Consider the following 13,658-nt stretch of genomic DNA (forward strand, 5'->3'; position numbering starts at 1 on the left):
TTCAGAGTGTTTTAAGTCCCGAAAAAATGGTCTGGGAAGGGTTCAGTAGAGTGTTTGCTTCAAATATCTGAAAGAGCTGTTCTGTTGTCAGCCATGGTGGGAGCAGTGGGGATCAGAACACACAGCATTCCAAGGAAACGTCATTCTGTAAAAGCAGTTTTAGTTATGCAGTGAGCAGCTCTTCAAAGCAGAGAGAAATGGGTTTATTTAGAATTCTTTGTTGTAGGCCTGCACCCAGTCTTTTTTCATCTGCTTCTTTCTCTAAATGTGTAGGAAGGTGTCCTTGTGAGTTCACACATCCTTCATGACACTTAGCCGCCAGTTGGCACCTGTGCCTTATCCTCATCATGGAGATATTTTAGCAGAAGTGTGTTTTAATCCCAGGTTTATTTACAGAAAAGATGGATGGATGGATGGATAGATAGATAAAATGATTATTCTTCAGCTTTTCCAGAAAAAAATTCTTTTGTCCTTTCAATTAGATACTTCATGTGGCTCTGCTGGCTACAATCTTGTCATTTTGCCATATCTGCTGTCAATAACTCGATTACCAGATAATCCATCTGAAGAAAAAGAAAGGGTTCTGACTTTCATCATATTATTATTACTTTTTTATGACAAGTGGCAGTACAGAGATGAAGGTGCAGTTTTCAGATCGGAGTCTCCTGTAGCTTCATGTGAACTATGTGCCTTTAAGAACCATTCTCTCTCTTCAAATTACTTATTGTACGAAATTGCAGTTGGCAGCAATCAGGTTAAGTATTTAAATGTTTTCCATTTAACTGAGGGGATTACATTCACATTTCCAATTTAAAATGTTGTAACACCTTAACTTCAAAACCTCCTAATGTGCTTTTAGAGTATGTTTTAGAATATTAGTACTAATTTTGCATGAAAATCCTTGATTTCATGAACACAAAATAAAACATACTATTGTATTTTTCTCACCACTTATAGACAGGTATGTTCTCCAGCAGGAACCAAATGATTTATTGTTTTCATTGCTGCCTTCCCTTTGTTCTCCATCCTCATCCCTCTCCCAGTGATGGATTTTAAGTGGTGAATGTGGAGAAAATCATCATAATGAAAGAACTGACAAAATCTGGTCAAGAGCAGTAATCCCTCTTGGTAAGGAGACATGTCTAAACACAGTTCACATCTTTTGTCTACACTTGTCTACCTTTCTTATTTTCCTTCTTTTTTTTTCTTTTTCATTTTTTTTTCCTCCAATTCTAAGCAACTCAGCTATTTCCAAGACTGAAGCTCAGGGAAAAGGAATTCTGGTGACCTCTTCTTTGCAGTAGAACTAAAAATGGACAGGGAGAAAGTCTTTTCATTCGTGATTGCTTTCTATGCTGCTTAACAACAAGCTGTGTGTGTGCCTGAACTCTGCCAAGCAGCCTGAGTGCGACTGGTGTGCTCTCATCAACAGGGCTTGCCCTACAGCTGTAGCTCATCTCTATTTTTAGGCAACAGTGTCTCACCTTTTCTCTCCTCTGCTGAGCAGACATTCATTGTGTTGTTTTCTGGGCCTTTTACTGTGTGTTTCAACCATCCATCCATCTGGTTAGGATGCTGAAGCCCCATGGTGCAGCAGGGTGGCAATATGAGCCCATGTGAGGAGATCTTGGACACAGAATCACAGAACCATAGAATGGCTTGGGTTGGAAGGGACCTCAAAGATCATCTAGTTCCAATGTCCCTGTTGCGGGCTGGGTTGCCAACCACTAGATCAGACTGCCCAGGAACCCATCAAGCTTGGTCTTGAATACCTCCAGTGATGGGGCATCCACAATTTCTCTGAGCAGCCCGTTCGTGTGTCTTACCACCCTCTGAGTGCAGAATTGCTTTCTAACAGCTAACCTAAACCTTCCCTCTTTCAGTCTAAATCCATTCCCCCTTGTCCTATCACTATCATCTGTCTAAGTTTATAAGCTCCTTTCAAGTACTGGAAGATTGCAGTGAGATATCCCTGGGGCCCCAGGACTGGACTGAGTACTCCAGATTGGGCCTCACAAGAGCAGAATAGAGGGACACAATAACCTCCCTCTCCCTGCTGGCCACCCCTCCACTGATGCAGCCCAGGATACCGTTGGCCTTCCAGGCTGCAAGAACATACATCTGGCTCATGTCCAGCCTTTCATCCACCAGAACCCTGCATCCCTGAGCGTCCCTTCCAAAGCTCACACTCAGCAGCAGTGCGAATGCTTTCACTTCACTTGTGAGGAGACACAAAAACGGGATTTGTTATGACAATTACACAAATATTATGTAGTCATTGCAAAAGAGGTATTTGTTGTAATCAGTTAATTCTCGTCTTCTTGGTGCAGATTACATAACTCTATTTTTGTTCTGGAATATCATTCCATCCTTTATGTTCATTCATTCTCTAGATTGACTAAAATACTCTAGTAGATTGTGGTGAAATGGCTCCCGTTTCCCCACGCTGTGCCTTTCATACTGCTGGGGAGGCAGATTTCATATCCTGTGGAAGATTTCTTAAAGTATCATTCCCAGCTGAAAGGAAAAATAGCTCATCATGGAGTAAAATACAAAGCAGGTCATTGATGGGTTTGCATTACATAAAATTGTTGAATAATATCAAAAAATCATTTCCACATTTCATACCCATTTTTTAACAAAGTGGTTTTGAAAAGAAACTAGAAATATTAAAAATGTGAAAATACCACAGAAACATTGAAATAGGTAGTAATGAGATGAAAATCATTTTGTTTTGTCACCCCAATATACCACAACAGTAAAGTAAAGTATGTGAAAACTTTAAATTTTGATGGCTATTGGCTTTCCAATGGAAAATACTGAGTAAAACTAATGAGTTGCTTATATAAAAGCAGGGGGGTGGATAAAAAAACTCAGAACTTACTTTAATTTATCCAAAAGGAAAAGCAGCTAAAAAGGTTTGAAAGCACCGCCAGAGTTGTCTTAATCATTGTCTGACACAGCCTTCATGTTACAATTGCCACCTCTAGAGTTTCACGATGAGGATTTTGTTCCAGGAAAAGGAACTGGGAACATGCTTTGTGTTTTGTGCTTGGTGTATGTGCTTTTAGGACATTCCCCATTCACACCACAAATGTAACACAGCCCAGTTGTATCTACTGAGACTTCTGGTTGAAAGCATTTCTTTCCACATCACAGCCTTCAGATGTATCTTTACAGTCACCACTTTATTGAGCAGCTTTATATTTCTCCTCCAAACACAGTTATCTCCACTGATCCATATCGTATTGAACGATCTGAAAATAATGTTATTAATGGGCAGGTATTCACCCACAGAATCACATTTTATTTTAGACAATAATTATAAATTGAACACGTTGCCTGGATCTCACTTGCCTTTTACAAAAGGATATAGGGGCTATGGATAATTTATAAACAAATAGTATTATATTATTGATCACTGATCTCCATGGTTACTGGGCTCCTCTGGTTTCATCTTGGCCTCTTTGTAATTAAGCATTGTTGCACATACACTGCGCTGTGAGTTAGAATAGACTGGAAACGCACAAATCATTATAATGGGCAAAGAGGGAGATTTCCTTTATTTTGCACCATGGCACAACTGGCAAAGCCCTTTTGTATGTACGTGTGGAACTGGCTGCCGTGAGTCGGAGCATATGGGAGCAGGTTGGGGGTAATTGGGTGAGATCTTCACTTGGGGCCATAGCATCGCTGCAGGGTTTGGGCGCTCACTGCCTGCTGTCATACTGGCACCCAAGGCACGGCTCGAGAGTCTCTCTGTTCCAATGGGATTTAAAGCAGTGATGAGTACTCAGGTTTTGTGCCGTTCATTCTTTAAATCCATATTTTTTATTTCTTGTTGACCCAAACAATCAATGGAATTATCTTTTCTTTCTTAAAAAGCAATGCAAAAATATGTACACATGAAAAATTCAGAGCAAAAAAAAAAAAAATCCAATCTTTCGCTCCACCCCTGTTTTTCGTTGAGAGTAGTCTCAAATAGTTCTTGGAGCAACAGATTGTTCAAGTTGAAAACAAACTTTGGTGAAGCCTACCTTTTTGACAAACATGTTTCGAACACTCTTCTGTGTCACCTCTGAGCTGACCCGAGGCAGGTTTGTCCTCTCTAGATGGCTCAACTCTGATACTGAAATACTTTAAAATGCAAATGGGAAACAATAGAGGAAGCATTTGCATCTTGAAATATCTTTTTAAAAGTCCATCTTTCAGTCTCCATGTGCTGATTATTCGTTTGCTTCTCCCTATCAGACTAATTTCAGTTTCCCCATTTCTGGGTTTGATTTCCCCCAGCTCCATCTCTGCAGAGCACCCCTCCTGCTGTTCCCCAGGCTGCGGATATCTGTGTTCCCATCTGATGCAGAGGCTCTGAGGGATGTGGTCACCTTTACTGCAGCAGCCACCATGGGACTCGCTCACTGCTCCTTCTCCTTTCATCTTCTAATCTGTAACACACTGCTTATCATCCTCATCAATATCTTCATATCCTGCAGGCTCTCTCTTCTCTTTCTAGTTTTTAAAGTCCTTATTTGGTCAAGGAATCCTTCCCAAATATTGATAATATTTACTTGCTCTACTATAGGACCAGTTTCAAATATGCAGCTTTTGGCATCTAACATATCTCCAGGGCTCCCAGGGGAATGGGCACTGGTAACGAGTAGCAGATATTAAAAAACAAATGGGACTTACAGGTTTTACAGGATGCTTTTCCACACAATCCATTTCCTAAACAAAAGGGTTTCAATACACAAAAAACATAAGACTATTACACCAAGACGCTTAGGTGCTGTTGTAGTCACAGAGGGACCGTAACCAACAAAGAAATCTACTTTTAAAACACAAAGATGAGTCTATAGAAAACAAAACATTCCGAGTATGAATTTATGGATGCTTTTGCCTAGATTAAATTCCTACGGATGAGATCAGGAGTCAGTCCAGAGCTGTATTTAGAAGACACTTTCATAAAAACCAATGAAACAACAATATAATTCTATTCATGTTTCTGCTCAAGTGCCTCAACCCCACATGCAAATATCTAATTTCCCTAAATTTTACCATCTGCGAAAAAACCCCACAAAACTGCAAAAATAAGCGAGCCCAAACAGACCCATCACTGAGGACTGAAAATAGGGATTTGCAAAAAGTGGAGTCTATGGAAAGTTACCATGGACAGTATGTATTTAAAATGGTTAAAAAAATAAAATAAAAATTAAAAAATAAAAATAAAAAAGACTGCAGGAATCAGAGAGAGAGTTTGGTTTCTACCACTTTCTAAATAAGAATAATAAATGGCAAAATATGCAAGGCTGGATTGTATTAGAGAATTCCCATAAATCATATACACCAGTTGGACATTAAACTGTTAATACAAGAAAGCTTTGGAGCATGGGTTTCCAATTTCTACTGTATGAATTTTTGTCAACACAGCTTCCTGTGGTCAGATGACTTATTTTGTCAGTGCTGCTCTTTTCTCCCCCAAAAATACTGAACTGAATTTTAATGTCAGGCAGAAACTCACACACTGGTGTTCTGCTGAAATGCTGCACTAGAGAGCATTTGAGTGTTTTGCTTCTGAGCATACCTTTGTGATTTCTTACCTTATTCATGCTTGTGATCACCTCACATTTTGTCACCAAAGATGTAGCCACGTAAGCCTTTAATTAAACACATCAGCAGACATGGAACAATTAAAGTAAGTCTTCATCAGAGACACTTGGTCTGCAGGGATGAGGAGTGGCACAGTAAGTGTGCTGTGGGCCAGGGCTTTATTTACAGAGACCATGCTGAAAAAAAAACAAGATCAAATCAATAGCAGTTTGCCTAAAGAAGGAGCTTTAATGTCTCCTGGATTGAGACACTAAAGTCTTCTTCTTGCCTATTACTCTTAATACACAGCCACTGTCGTGGGGCTTAATCAGAATTCATGGAGCCGCTAAACCAGGGGAAGATTATTGATCTTATTAAAGATGTAAGAGCACTGGTCTGAGAAGACAGGGCCTCCAGAGAAGGGCTCTGCCTCATTCTGCCTGCCTGGGGCTTCACTACTGCCAGGACCCAGAGGCATTTTTCTTCTGTACATAAGAATCTCAAAAGCCTGGGCACAACTGCCCCACACTGAGCATCTAAATCTCCTCACCTGTAGTTCTGAACATGCCTTCCTGACCTTCACCAGCAGTATTTTCATTAACTTTGAGGACTAGGTTCCTTCTGCTGTTAATCCTACGTGATGCCCCTGAAAACAAAGGAGCAGCATAGATGTAATTGGATGGGAATTTAAAAATTGCAGATTACAAAAATGTTACTGATGGCCTAATGTGACTGAAGCAGTACTGCTAGCGCACAGAGAAATAACCCAGGTGTACCTCTGTGTCCTAGTTTTGTGGTTTCTGTTGTTGTTTTTGTTTCTTTTAATTTCCTGTACAAGCCCTGTTTAGTGTGCAAATTGCTTGCTATATTTATAGAAAATATTGAGTGATAACAGTAGAACTAGAACAGTGCTAATGAGTTTTTGATCAGTTGCCAAACTGAAAAAATTAAACTAAAATTCGTTTAGGATGACCCACAATAAATGTTTTCCATTTTTTCGATGTAAACAAAATCTAAGAAAGCTGTTCAGGGAACTGTTGAGTCACAGCCTGAATCACTGATTGATCACCTGAGGCAAGGACTGAGTCAGCCATGGGAGCACAGGTGGAGGCAATTCACCTGTATGACTCCTAGTCCCCATTTAAGGGCTAACTGCCACTGGGAAAGGTTCTCTTTCAGGAGATCTCTCCCTTTGGAGTTTTCTACTGCAAGCTTAGGATATGGGTAAGCATTTCATTTTTGATTGTCTCTTTCCACCATGATAATCTTTCTAACTATAAAACCTGTAAGATACCGTTTTAGCCATGCCACTCTGTGAACTGTACATCTGTTAATTGTACAGCTGCAATTTGAGTATGTTTTTCTTTCTATTGGATGGGAAGTTAGATGCCTTACTTATGGACTTGGCTCACAAAAACCTGGAGTCAGGGGTTGCTGCTGCTGAGCAGCTGCATAGTCATCATTTAGCGAGATACAAGAAGCAGGGGTAAATTTCTCTCCAGCCCATGGAGGAACTGGAGGAGTTTTGCACAGCTTCCCTAGTCTTGGTGGACAATAGGGAGACAGCATATCCAATAGTTTCCATACAAAACAATAAACCCTTGCCTGTGCTGATCTCCTTGTGGCTTCCTCAGGCTCCTCCCAGCCTTCCACTGTGAGGCTCTGGGCAGTGACTGATGACACACCAGTACCACAGCTGGGGAGCCCATCCAGGATAAACGTGGCAATTAGAAGGTGAATTTAGATATTAAATTAAAAATCTTAATTCCTCCAGTTCCACAAAGAGGGCAGTCTTGAATACACGTTTCTCATGTTCTACATCAATCAAGTGCCAAGTACTGCAGCCTTTCCTTTTCCCCCTCCAGCTTTACCTATTTGAGGGAAAAGGTCAGAAGAAACTTGGGCAGATCTGCTCCAGATTAAACTAAACCTGGTTGTTCTGATAATTACTGCAGTCATCTGAAGCATTCACCCAGATTTGAGCTGAATGTCACAGCAATGTTTTTGCAGCATACCTGTGCAGGCAGGATCTTCAGGCTAAGCTGGAATTCATTTTATCTTTCCACAGCAGGTAAAAATTAAATCTTAAAATCAGAAAGGAGTAACATGAGTTTCTTGGGCAACAACCACACTTTGGATAATAGGTGACATGCAGCTGCTCTTACTGATGTCAAAGCTACTGCTGGATGTAGGAAAGACATTTTGGGTTCATTCCCATTGCTGAGCTGCTACGTGTGAGGAAGGGTCTGTGGGCTCTGCTCTTTGCACAAAGGGTCCCTTTTGCTGCGTGGCACTCATCATGCTCCTTCCTTGCATGGACCTAACTGCTGCTGCAGTGTGCCAGTGATGTTTGTCTTAGAAACCGTGGCTCAGCTGAGCTGTTCAGTCCCGCTGTGCCATTCAGGTAGTCGCACAGTTCATCTACCACTTGCATGCTTTGTACAAACCTAGATAGGTTTTCTGAAAATTCTATTATGTGATTACTACATTCTCTCTGAAGGCATATGAATTTGTAACGGTATACTTTTATAGTAAGTGCTTTACTTCTACAGATTCAGGTTTTCTTGTTCTGCTGAATCCTTTAATTAAAGCGCACCTAGGAAAGCTGGAATGTCAGCAGATGATGTTTGTTGGAACTTTTGCTGTGTTCTTATGAGTGTGCTGCAGAACTCAAGAGACAATGGTGGGTTTCAGACAAGCCTAAATGTCTTCTAACTACTTGCTCTGTACTTTAATTTATGCTTCTTTCTGAACACGTTAAATTTTAGTTTATACGTAGGCTCATCCCTGTGCTTTTGTACCAAGTATGCAAGCCACTGAAGCAAATGATGCACTCACTACAAGCTATAATTTAAAGGCAGGTGGGAAGCACTTGAAATGCGTGTATCTTTGTAAGTTGTTCCTAAAATGCTATTATTACCTGTAGTCTCTTTAGTTTCTGAACTAAATGTCCTTTCCTCCTCCCTAAGCCTTTTATCTGCTTTGAAAAAAAAGACTACTGGAGAGAAGATCTGTTTCAAATCTGGATTTTTGGGAAGCTTTAGCAGCCATTCATCTGCAGATGACCATTTTCAGTGAACTGTGGCTATACTTGGCTTTCAAGAATCAAAGATGGGTAATGCAGAAGAGACACTAGCAAAGACCAAGCTACTGATTTTCCACTTTTTCTTAACTGCAAGAATATCCATGTTTTCTGTTTAGCCTTGTGCTGGGATCAAAGGATCCAAATGGTTGTGCTAGTGTGCGTTACAGCTTCTGGATAAATTACTTAATGTTATTGTAAAACCTAAACTGATGTGACCCTTGTTCTCATCAATCTTATATTTAATCTTTATATAGTGGCTTGTGTAGAAGGTTCTTGTACTGCTATCCTTGATACAAAGATAGCAGCAATTAAAATTCTGCACTTGCATATAATAAAGTGTGATATTTTTAGTGTTGTTGAGCATTAGTGAACCTGTATATATGCAAAATGGCTATAAAACATTGAAATTTAAATCTAATAAACATAGATAAGAAATTGTAAATGAGAATTCTCATTTGGAAAGTTAACCACTTGAAAGAGGAAAAGCTGTTTTACCTGGCAACTTGCATGGATGGAATATTCCAGCTTTTGGAAACACAGCGTAGATAAATTGAGCTCCTACATCTTTTCTACTCTCATGTGCCTAATCACTGGCACTGCAAAAATTAAGCTGCAAGAATTTTGATTTATACACATGCAAGAGTAATAAAGCAGATCTACAAATGATGTTTAAATACCCACTATGGGCTATCTATCAGATTGATACCAAGGAATAGGAGAAAAGCCTGGGAGATGGGAAAACAACAACAGCAGAAGTAGACTTTGACATGCATAAAACATGGGAATAAGAATCTTTTTTTTTTTAATATTTGTGTTATCTGTTAATGTATACCATGGAGTAATGTTTTTAAAAGCTGCCATCAACTTCACACCTCTGCCATCATCTTATCTGTGTTATCAGTTCTCGTTTTTCAAGAGAGGATCTAAGCAACAAATTTGTGTTTTTTTCCTTTCATCCATTCCCACTTTTCCCTGTCTTGACAGTTCTTACCATGTTTTCATTTGATGACTCCTCTGTATCAGTAACAGAATATTTTTGTTTGCAGTTTTCCCTTGTTCTTCACTTTCTTTGTGGTGATCCCAACAGACACAGGAAGATGTCTGTTCATCCATATTTTTGAAATACACTTAATTTCATTTTGCTTTGCGATTATTTATTTTTTTCTTCCCCTTGAACGTAACTTCTCAAATAGAATAATGCACTGCCTGCAGCAGTTACCTCAGATGGCTTCTTGCCAACTTCACCTTGTCTCAAGTTGTCTTCAGTTTCTTCTATGTATGCTCCACTCAGCTGTTCTGAGGTCACTATTAAAGATGTGAACACAGCTCAGGACTTCCTGCCTGCAGCATTATTGATCCTACTGTAACTCTGAAATCTTGTCCTGTCTTAACGGAATCTTTTCTTGTTTTCCAAATCATTGCCAATTCTTTAATCCTTCCTTCAGCCAAGCTTTCTCTTTCAAGAAAATCTCACCAGACTCTATTTTACCTCCATTCACCTATTTGTGCATTTTCTCAGGTGATTTCTTCTGATTACATCAACTCAGCCATCACCTCTACAATACAAATCCTTGCTTTTCATTACACACACCTGGTTCCCTGTGAGACTGAAATGTTGAAGTCAAGATGACCTTCCTGAATTCTTGCTAAGATATTATTAGCCTATTTTTGTATCCTTTCCTGGCATTCCTCTCTCCTGTGACTCTGAATACAAACCAGAGCCATACAAATTAGGGCCATCCGTTGGGCACCTGTTTGTAATCTTATCTTGTATTTCACTGCATCTGTGAAATGCATCTGTGTGATGCAGTTCTTTGTTCTGAGCTGGCTATGCCATTTTCGGTTGTCTGTGCATCCTCAGAAAGTGCTGTCATTCATTTCTTGCAGGTTTTCTTCTTGCAAGCTATACTCAAACAGACTTAAAAAAAAAAAAAAAAAAACACCAAAAAACAAAACAAAAAACCCCACTAACTTCTCAGCTGTCCTTCAAAGTTATCTCAAATCCTACAGCTTTTATGAAGCATTCAGGAAAACAAGAATTGATATTTCCTAGGACAATTTCAGTGGGGTATATGTTCTTTAATTTACTTGTAGCTTTATAAACATATTTTGTGCTACGTTTTGCCTATAGAAATCTAGTCTATACTAAATATATACTCAACTTCATTCTTGCTTCCTTCTTTTTTACTTCAGTTTCTCTTATAAATATTATGACCTCCTTTGCTTTAAGAATTGTGCTTTTGGGTGTGTACAACCATCACAAAGCCCTATAATACAACATATAATAACATTATTTTTTTTAGCTGTACTCACAAGACATCACTGAGATTTCCCAAAACACCTCATCTTCTCAGACACCTGTAGCAGCATACATGAGAGTCAGCAGTAAATGCTGCACTGGTAAAAAGTGAATTAAACTCAAATGTGATAATTTGAGGCATTAACACACTGTGGCATGCCAGCTCATCTCATTGCATTGAAATAATATAAAAAATACAGTGAGAAAAGAAAACGTGTGCAGTATTGCACAGTTTGGTCCAGTCAATCGGATCAGGCATTCACCCTGATTCTCAAGATATTGAGACAGACAGATTCACACTGCTGCCAGCTAGAGCTCTATGTATCAGGAGAGTAAGAGGATATGGAGGGGCACTTAAGTTCTGTGTGTGTATGGTGCCAGACATAATAGTATCATGATTAATCACTTGGTCACCAAGCTGCTATGACTGGAAAAAAAAGTTCAATTCAAGAAGGCTGGGGAATAGTTTGAATTTAATTTCTTAAAGGTGTGACGATCCCAGCCAGGTCATACCTGAATCAGCCTGTTCTAATTTTGTGTAAAACCAGTAACACAAGCCCACTGAATTGCATAATTTATAAATCACTTCAAGAGAGTTTGGTGTGAAAGGTGATATGAAAGTGGAGGTTGTTAACCACTGCTGCAGCTGGCTGAGTGTCTTGTTTATTCTCTAGCCATATTCTGCGTCAGGAGCCTGTACCACAACTAATTAGCCATAATGCTTTATAATTGTATAAACAGAATATATAATAGATCTGTATGATATATAATTAATTTTGCCCTTAAGGAAAGCTTTTGGAAGTCAAACCATGAGCTCTTTGAGAATTGCCTCTTTATGCTCTCGCTGACAAGGCATATATCCCTGCTGGCAGAGCTCAGGGAACCTTCCAGAAAACAATTTCATTAGGTATGACCAGGTGTTTTTTGCAGGAGTGAGTGCTTGCAGCCACAACTCTGACATTGAGGTGGCTGCAGCTGTGGCTGTGGCTGCCTTCATGCAGCCAGCAGTGAGAAGTGGGGTTTTTGTGCAGTGGTCAGTTTTAAAAAAAGCTAACCTATTGTTGTCATGGAGGTGCTACTTATTTAGGCTTGTGTTTTGTTGTTCTTATTTTTTATTAGATTATTTTTATGTGTGTGCGTGCGTATGTAGTAAATTCCAGGTTTAACTCCATTACTACTATTGCAAATACTACCTCAGAAGCCCAAACAAATAAATATTTTTTTTTTTCTCCTGGATTATGATGCATAAGTAAGAACAACCCAGTGTAGTTGGAAAAATCACTGCCCTGATAGATTTGCTTATCTTTGCCACTAGAAAAAAAAACAAAAAACGCAAAAGACTTCAGGAGTCCTGTTGGATCAGGCCTGATCTAATCTTTAGATGAGGGCCAGTTGCCTTAAAGTGACAAAGCAGGCAGCATCCAAGACGTGCTCAAGCAGAAGAGCAAAGTACTATGTCACCTAGATGTGGGGACCAGGGCCTGTGCGAAGACAAGGCTGCAGCTGGCAGCAGTATTCTAACAGAGCTGAGCTAGTCTGCTGAGAGATTTCATCAGTCCTTGTGTTCAGCCAAAGCTTCTCATTGCGAGATGCTGATCAGAGCCAGCGGCCGTGCAAGCAGCCCAAGGTGGGGAACTCCCATCTGCCTGGTACTGTGCCGACATTCTGATCAGAGACAGCTTCACGTCGCACTCCATAGGAATGATAATCACACCCTTCCTGAGGCCTGACATGCCATGGGCAGTGTTATCTTTGCACGGCTTTCTAGATCATTCTCACTGATAAAGTTTGTGTACCTGAGAAGTATTTAGCGGAGCTGTCCTCGTGCACACAAACAGAGCAGTTGACTCTTAACCTCAGACGCTTGGGATGGGAGTAGTCTGTGTCAGTTTGCATGCCCTCCAAAGCAACTCAACAGGTCATTTACCTTCCCCTTTCCATGGGGAGCTTTGAGGTGGATTTATTAATTGGGTTCCAAATCTTTTGAGGTAGCTATTTTTGAGGTCACAAGATTTTTCTTCTTTTGTTGCTTTCCCACCCACGTCCATGTCTGAATTTAGAGCTGCCTTCCGTTCCTTTGGGAGCTAGGAGTCACAGAATAAATCTTTTTCCTTCTCCCTTCCAAAATTAAGAGAGATAGCTTCTGTCTTCTCATGTAATCAACTTCATTTCTTACTCCCTTTCTCTGCACTTCATATGATGAATTATCACTTACCGCTCTTCGCACAGATACATTTGTTGTTTACCACTACCTCTCACATACCAGAGTCATTTCATTTGCTGGAAGAGCCAAAGTTGAGCTACTAACTCAGTAGTGTAAGAGAAGATCTTTCCCTTGAGATGTTTCATGCTGGGCTTACAATCACTGAACAATTACATCAGACATTTCAGTTTCTGCATGATGACAGGGATTTCAACTGCTAATCTGAATGTAGTGGTTATATTCCCACCCGTGTCACAGTGCTTACACTATATTTCATGTATCGGGGACCTTATGTGTGCCTACCTGGCTGGCCAGCCCAAGTTTGCGCATGACAATCCTGGAAAGAACTTCTGAAAGTATATGTGGGCTTTTTGTCATTTAAAGCTATGAAGAATCTGAAGAAAAAACCCAGATGCACATCATTGGGACAGTCCTGATTTCTCGAAGGAAAAAGCCCTCTTTCCGGGCAAATAACACGTATAAAT

At 40.0% G+C, this 13,658-nt stretch overlaps 2 long non-coding RNA genes across 2 annotated transcripts; one reads left to right on the forward strand and one right to left on the reverse strand.

Annotated features, from left to right (window-relative positions):
* Positions 1 to 4,354: 4,354 nt before the first annotated feature.
* On the reverse strand, positions 4,355 to 6,228 carry LOC109368162. The gene is made up of 3 exons (XR_002115921.2): positions 6,137 to 6,228; positions 5,598 to 5,783; positions 4,355 to 4,647 (listed from the first exon to the last, which is right to left on the reverse strand). It is a non-coding gene; the product is annotated as an uncharacterized LOC109368162 (long non-coding RNA).
* A 514-nt stretch (positions 6,229 to 6,742) lies between these two features.
* On the forward strand, positions 6,743 to 9,031 carry LOC109368163. The gene is made up of 3 exons (XR_002115922.1): positions 6,743 to 6,810; positions 7,452 to 7,657; positions 8,556 to 9,031. It is a non-coding gene; the product is annotated as an uncharacterized LOC109368163 (long non-coding RNA).
* Positions 9,032 to 13,658: the final 4,627 nt, after the last annotated feature.

Source organism: Meleagris gallopavo, chromosome 6 (genome assembly GCF_000146605.3).
Source record: "Meleagris gallopavo isolate NT-WF06-2002-E0010 breed Aviagen turkey brand Nicholas breeding stock chromosome 6, Turkey_5.1, whole genome shotgun sequence".
NCBI lineage: Eukaryota > Metazoa > Chordata > Aves > Galliformes > Phasianidae > Meleagris > Meleagris gallopavo.